The sequence below is a fragment of the Bos indicus genome, chromosome 3 (assembly GCF_029378745.1).
Source record: "Bos indicus isolate NIAB-ARS_2022 breed Sahiwal x Tharparkar chromosome 3, NIAB-ARS_B.indTharparkar_mat_pri_1.0, whole genome shotgun sequence".
Classification (NCBI taxonomy): Eukaryota; Metazoa; Chordata; class Mammalia; order Artiodactyla; family Bovidae; genus Bos; species Bos indicus.
Genome location: NC_091762.1, coordinates 54,911,749 through 54,918,585, shown reverse-complemented (window position 1 = coordinate 54,918,585; position 6,837 = coordinate 54,911,749).

Sequence of the window (6,837 nt, the reverse complement as noted above, 5' to 3'; positions counted from 1 at the left end):
ATCAAAACCGAAAGGGATAATTCTTTGTTTCTTTTTTTAATGGAGGCAGGAATCTGGATGAATTCCAGGAAAGACAGGGAGACAGGTGTTCCTCCAGGCCTGGCTGGGTCAGGGCAACTTTGTCCCTCCTCCACAGTTGGTTTGAAGGAGGTACAAGCAATGGTAGGATGAGTTCAACAGTCTGTCTCTCAGGGGTGGTTTGTCAGAGAGGGAGTTTATTAATGTTTCTTCACTTGAAAAATGTTTCATTTTTTCCTTTCTCTTTCCTTTTTAAAAAGTGTTTTAACTCGATTTTTTTTTTTCATTAGCAAAATGAATATGTGTGTATAAAACCCTCAATTTTATAGCCCAGACATATTCACTATTTTTTTAATTGGAGAACAATTGCTTTACATTGTTGTGCTGGTTTCTGCCACACAATAACACAAATCAGCCATAATTATATGTATTTCCCCTCCCTCTTGAGCTTCACTATTATTTTGTTAGAATTTTCCTCTTTCCTTTTACTAGTGTGGATCCAGATTTGGAGGTTAGGGGTTGATTCAGATTCCTTCCGTTCTTTTCTGTATCCTTTAAGGCATTGTACTAACCTGTAAGTTAAAAGGCTGACTGCTGCTGTTAGGGAACCAGGTTCTTTTGCCCAAGGAGCTGCAAGCCAAAACACTGAGAGCAGGAGATTTGCAGCAGAGAGTTGATTTGTGAGGCAACCCAGTAAGGCTGCAGGGGCTGTGATGACACTAGGTCCCTTATGGGGCAGGCGGGTCTATTCTGACTCTGATCAGCTATATTGGTTTCACCTGGCCTCAGACAGTTTTGCTGTGTTACAAGAGGAAGGCGTTTTCAAACAAGCTGTTCCCTTATCTGCTCATTCTGTAAGATGAGCTCAAGAATTTCCCTTAGTCTGCAGTTTCTGTGTCAGGTTTCTATCCTATGAAGCAGGGTTTCACTATCCCATTTGTATTTCAGATGGAAGTGAGGGAAAGGAAGGACAGGCAGAATATAATCTCAAAGTTCTATGGCCAAATGTTCCCAAGAGGAAGTGCTTTGGCACATATTCCCTATGCAGACTTCTTTAAGTTGAAAAGCAGCTAGAAAAATATAAAAATCCTTAGCCAGATTCAGTTCAGTTCAGTTCAGTCACTCAGTCGTGTCCGAATCTTTGCAATCCCATGAATTGCAGGATGCCATGCCTCCCTGTCCATCACCAACTCCCAGAGTTCACCCAGACTCACATCCATCGAGTCAGTGATGCCATCCAGCCATCTCATCCTCTGTCATCCCCGTCTCCTCCTGCCCCCAATCCCTCCCAGCATCAGAGTCTTTTCCAATGAGTCAACTCTTCGCATGAGGTGGCCAAAGTACTGGAGTTTCAGCTTTAGCACCATTCCTTCCAAAGAAATCCCAGGGCTGATCTCCTTCAGAATGGACTGGTTGGATCTCCTTGCAGTCCAGGGGACTCTCAAGAGTCTTCTCCAACACCACAGTTCAAAAGCATCAATTCTTCGGCGCTCAGCCTTCTTCACAGTCCAACTCTCATATCCATACATGAACACTGGAAAAACCATAGCCTTGACTAGACAAACCTTTATTAGCAAAGTAATGTCTCTGCTTTTCAATATGCTATCTAGTTTGGTCATAACTTTCCTTCCAAGGAGTAAGTGTCTTTTAATTTCATGGCTGCAGTCACCATCTGTAGTGATTTTGGAACCCCCAAAAATAAAGTCTGACACTGTTTCCCCATCTATTTCTCATGAAGTGATGGGACCAGATGCCATGATCTTCATTTTCTGAATGTTGAGCTTTAAGCCAACTTTTTCACTCTCCACTTTCACTTTCATCAAGAGGCTTTTTCGTTCCTCTTCACTTTCTGCCATAACGGTGGTGTTATCTGCATATCTGAGGTTATTGATATTTCTCCCGGCAATCTTGATTCCAGCTTGTGCTTCTTCCAGTCCAGCGTTTCTGATGATGTACTCTGCATATAAGATAAATAAGCAGGTGACAATATACAGCCTTGACGTATTCCTTTTTTTATTTGGAACCAGTCTGTTGTTCCATGTCTAGTTCTAACTGTTACTTCCTGACCTGCATTCAAATTTCTCAAGAGGCAGATCAGGTGGTCTGGTATTCCCATCTCTTTCAGAATTTTCCACAGTTTATTGTGATCCACACAGTCAAAGGCTTTGGCATAGTCAATAAAGCAGAAATAGATGTTTTTCTGGAACTCTCTTGCTTTTTCCATGATCCAGCGGATATTGGCAATTTGATCTCTGGTTCCTCTGCCTTTTCTAAAACCAGCTTGAACATCAGGAAGTTCATGGTTCACATATTGCTGAAGCCTGGCTTGGAGAATTTTGAGCATTACTTTACTAGCGTGTGAGATGAGTGCAATTGTGTGGTAGTTTGAACATTCTTTGGCATTGCCTTTCTTTGGGATTGGAATGAACACTGACCTTTTCCAGTCCTGTGGCCACTGCTGAGTTTTCCAAATTTGCTGGCATATTGAGTGCAGCACTTTCACAGCATCATCTTTCAGGATTTGAAAGAGCTCAACTGAAATTCCATCACCTCCACAGCTTTGTTCTTAGTTATGCTTTCTAAGGCCCACTTGACTTCACATTCCAGGATATCTGGCTCTAGGTCAATGATCACACCATCATGATTATCTGGGTCGTGAAGATCTTTTTTGTACAGTTCTTCTGTGTATTCTTGCCATCTCTTCTTAATATCTTCTGCTTCTGTTAGGTCCATACCATTTCTGTCCTTTATCGAGCCCCTCTTTGCATGAAATGTTCCCTTGGTATCTCTAATTTTCTTGAAGACATCTCTAGTCTTTCCCCTTCTGTTGTTTCCCTCTATTTCTTTGCATTGATCGCTGAGGAAGGCTTTCTTATCTCTTCTTGCTATTCTTTGGAAGTCTGCATTCAGATGCTTATATCTTTCCTTTTCTCCTTTGCTTTTCATTTCTTTTCTTTTCACAGCTATTTGTAAGGCCTCCCCAAACAGCCATTTTGGCTTTTTGCATTTCTTTTCCATGGGGATGGTCTTGATCCCTGTCTCTTGTACAATGTCACGAACCTCATTCCATAGTTCAGATTGCCGTATGCTTATTTTGTAAAATTAGAATGAGACCATATTTGGAGCTGCAAAGCGTGTTATATGACTCTAAATGTGTATACTACAATATCAGGGCCAGATATATCTAGAATTCTGAGACTTCCCTTGGTAGATTCAAGACTTGAACCCAAACTGGGAAAACTACCGTGGCTCTACAATCCCTGAGCCACTGAGATGGATTTAGGGGGAGATTGAGCACGTAACCTAAAGCCAAATTAATTAACTTTTCTTTTCTCAGTTATCTGGATCCCAGAAATTTTTCTCTTTTCCTCCCTCACTCTTGGTCTTGTTCTGGATCTCTTGACCTATTCTCTTCTGTTTTCATTCAGTTCAGTTCAGTTCAGTCACTCAGTCATGTCCAACTCATGGCGACCCCATGAATTGCAGCACGCCAGGCCTCCCCATCCATCACCAACTCCTGGAGTTCACTCAGACTCATGTCCATCGAGTCAGTGATGCCACACAGCCATCTCATCCTCTGTCGTCCCCTTCTCCTCCTGCCCCCAATCCCTCCCAGCATCAGAGTCTTTTCCAATGAGTCAACTCTTTGCATGAGGTGGCCAAAGTACTGGAGTTTCAGCAGCATCATTCCCTGCAAAGAAATCCCAGGGCTGATCTCCTTCAGAATGGACTGGTTGGATCTCCTTTCAGTCCAAGGGACTGTGTTCATTAACTTTGTTTTTGTCAATGTGAGTATAAAGATATATGTTTCAAAATGAAGACCATAAGGCCACTTAGATATGTTTGGCTCTGAAACATAATATATATTACACATATTATAAACATGATATATATTACTACTTACAAATATATTTGGAGTCTTATTTTCAGTTTCCATGGTTTGTCACTGCTTCAGGAAAAATCCTTTTAAAATTATATCCCATAGGTATAATTGACAAAAGTATACTATTTTGGAAAAGTAAGAATAATTACTTAAGTAAGTAAGAATGGCATCACCAACTTAATGGACATGAATCTGAGTGAACTTCGGTAGTTGGTGATGGACAGGGAGGCCTGGCGTGCTGAGATTCATGGGGTCGCAAAGCTGAGCCACTGAACTGAACTTAAGAATGATTAAAATGTGTTCCTAAATGGAAGACTTTGGCCACCTGATGCAAAGAGCTGACTCACTGGAAAAGACCCTGATGCTGGGAAAGATTGAGAGCAGGAGAAGAAGGGGACGACAGAAGATGAGATGGTTGAATGGCATCACCAACTCAATGGACATGGATTTGGTAGACTCCGGGAGTTGGTGATGGACAGGGAGGCCTGGCGTGCTGTGGTTCATGGAGTCACAAAGAGTTGGACACGACTAAGCGACTGAACTGAACTGAACTCCAGAATAAGTGGTCTTGCATCTTGCTTTAGAAATTGTGCTTGTTTGTCATCTAGTGCACTGAACTTTGTGTCTAGTGAAACTTTTGAGAGGAAGAGTCTCATTTTCACATCCTCAGAGTTTCATGAAAGACCATGGGCTGTGGATTGACCTGCATTGTAAATAGTTCAAACCTGACACACTTTCAGTTCTGAAATATGAGTGTAGTTCATCAGGTGTGGAAAATGTGGATTCAAAGGAATAATAGCCTTTGGGGATAAAATTCCTAGGTTTGGGGAGCTGTAGAATTGGAGAGAGTAGCCACTGAGACAAAATATTTGTAAAAATGTGCAAAATTAAAAGCACCTTGGATATTGCTGAGCACTGAAATAAATAAGAGAAAAGAATAGGCATTCAGGACTATAAAATTGTAAGGTGATAGACCTTGATTGCTTATTTGGCTATAATAAGTATGTCACTCTGCTTGCAAGCTGGAGTGGAGGTGTATCACCTGAGGAAATTCAGCCTCAGTGTATCTGCAACACGAGGTAAAGGGATAGCTGATAGTGTTCAAGCTAAACTCTCTTTAGATCTCATTTTTAAAGGAAAAAGTTATTTCTGGCTTAAGGTTCCTTTTACCATTTTTGAAGTGTCAGAGAGTTCTCATGATCAAAGTCCGCAGACTTTAATACAGTTAGGTAGGAGTTCAGGGGGCGGAGTCTACTAGAGCTATACAGAAACAGAAAGCAGGATCTAATACAAACCGAAAGCCCCAAGTATCTGTGCATTCATACACCGTTAGTCTCATTCTGCGGAGAAGGCCATGGCACCCCACTCCAGTACTCTTGCCTGGAAAATCCCATGGACCGAGGAGCCTGGTAGGCTGCAGTCCATGGGGTCATTAAGAGTCGGATAGGACTGAGCGACTTCACTTTCACTTTTTAGTTTCATGCATTGGAGAAGGAAATGGCAACCCACTCCAGTGTTCTTGCCTGGAGAATCCCAGGGATGGGGGAGCCTGGTGGGCTGCTGTCTATGGGGTCGCACACAGTCGGACACGACTGAAGCGACTTAGCAGTCTCATTCTGTGTTGTCCATTGTTCTAAATTTTTAGGATCCACATGTACTTCACCAGGAATTATTACTTTCTCACTCATCTCCACTACTTTTTAAGAATATTGGAGCCAATAGTCATGTCACAATGGTATTACTATAGTTAAAATCTTAAACTGTATCTCTAATTATCTTAAACTAGTCTATCTAATTCTTGCATGAGAAGTGGTGTGGACATCTATCAATTAAACTACTACTCTGTTTTGTCTTGGTTCTTACTTCGAATGAGGGGAATAGGAACTGCAGCCATTACCCGACACAGACAAAAGCTAGTTAAGCACAAATATTTTCTTTTTCAAAGTATTCCCAGCTGTTCAATATGTCCAGCTGAATTCCACTCCCTATTTTGTACCCTTTAAATGTACCTTATAATGATAAGCAAACAAAGGGAAGCTAATGCAGACAAATTTGGATGAGAATATGTAAATCTCTTTTTAAAGCTATAGCTTTGTAGTTAGCTTCTTGTATGCTGGCTCTAATTATAGCAGGATTTCAACATCCTTTCGAAGATGAGCCTTTTTTCAGTTCTTGGGGATGTGTTTGGCCACTCACACAATACAGAATGAGCTTAAGATCATGTGACATGAATTCAACTGGTTCTACCACAATCACACAGTTCAGAACTAGCCTGCCCAGTAGAATTGTAGAACACTCTCAGGAGGCAATTGAGATGCCAATTTGATCATAACTCTTGAGAGGATGGGACATCATTGTTCAGGATGTGGTCAATAATGTAAGCCCAAAGTCATTATAGAACGCTGTGCACCCAATAGGCATAATACATGGATTTGGAGGCCAATGGCACACAGTATCACTCACAGGGACTTCTTTAGGGAAATTTGTGCTCCTTGACCTTGAAAATCTAGGCCTGTGGTTCTAGAGAAGGAGTGTTTCATTGAGGGGGCACACTAAAGGCACCTTAAACCTAAAGCTATAGATGCTGCCTGTTTTCTCTGGGCATCTTTTGCCAATAAAGCAGCAGGCACAGGAGTAGTTTATCATGACAATTGACTTTGATCATCATGAAGAGGTACTGTTGCTACCATCTGATTGGGAGCAGGGAGGAATATTTTGGTGAAAATACTAGCCTACAAGTCCTAAGGGCATGCATGTGTCTTTGCAGACCTTGTTTTCTTGGGAGCAGAATAAAAACACTGTTGTTGTTGTTATTCAGTCACAAAGTCGTGTCCAGTACCCTTGCCTGGAGAATCCCGTGGACAGGGGAGTGTGGCAGGCTACAGTCCATAAGGTCTCAAAGAGTTGGATTTTCTATTTGCATTTCTACTGAGTTC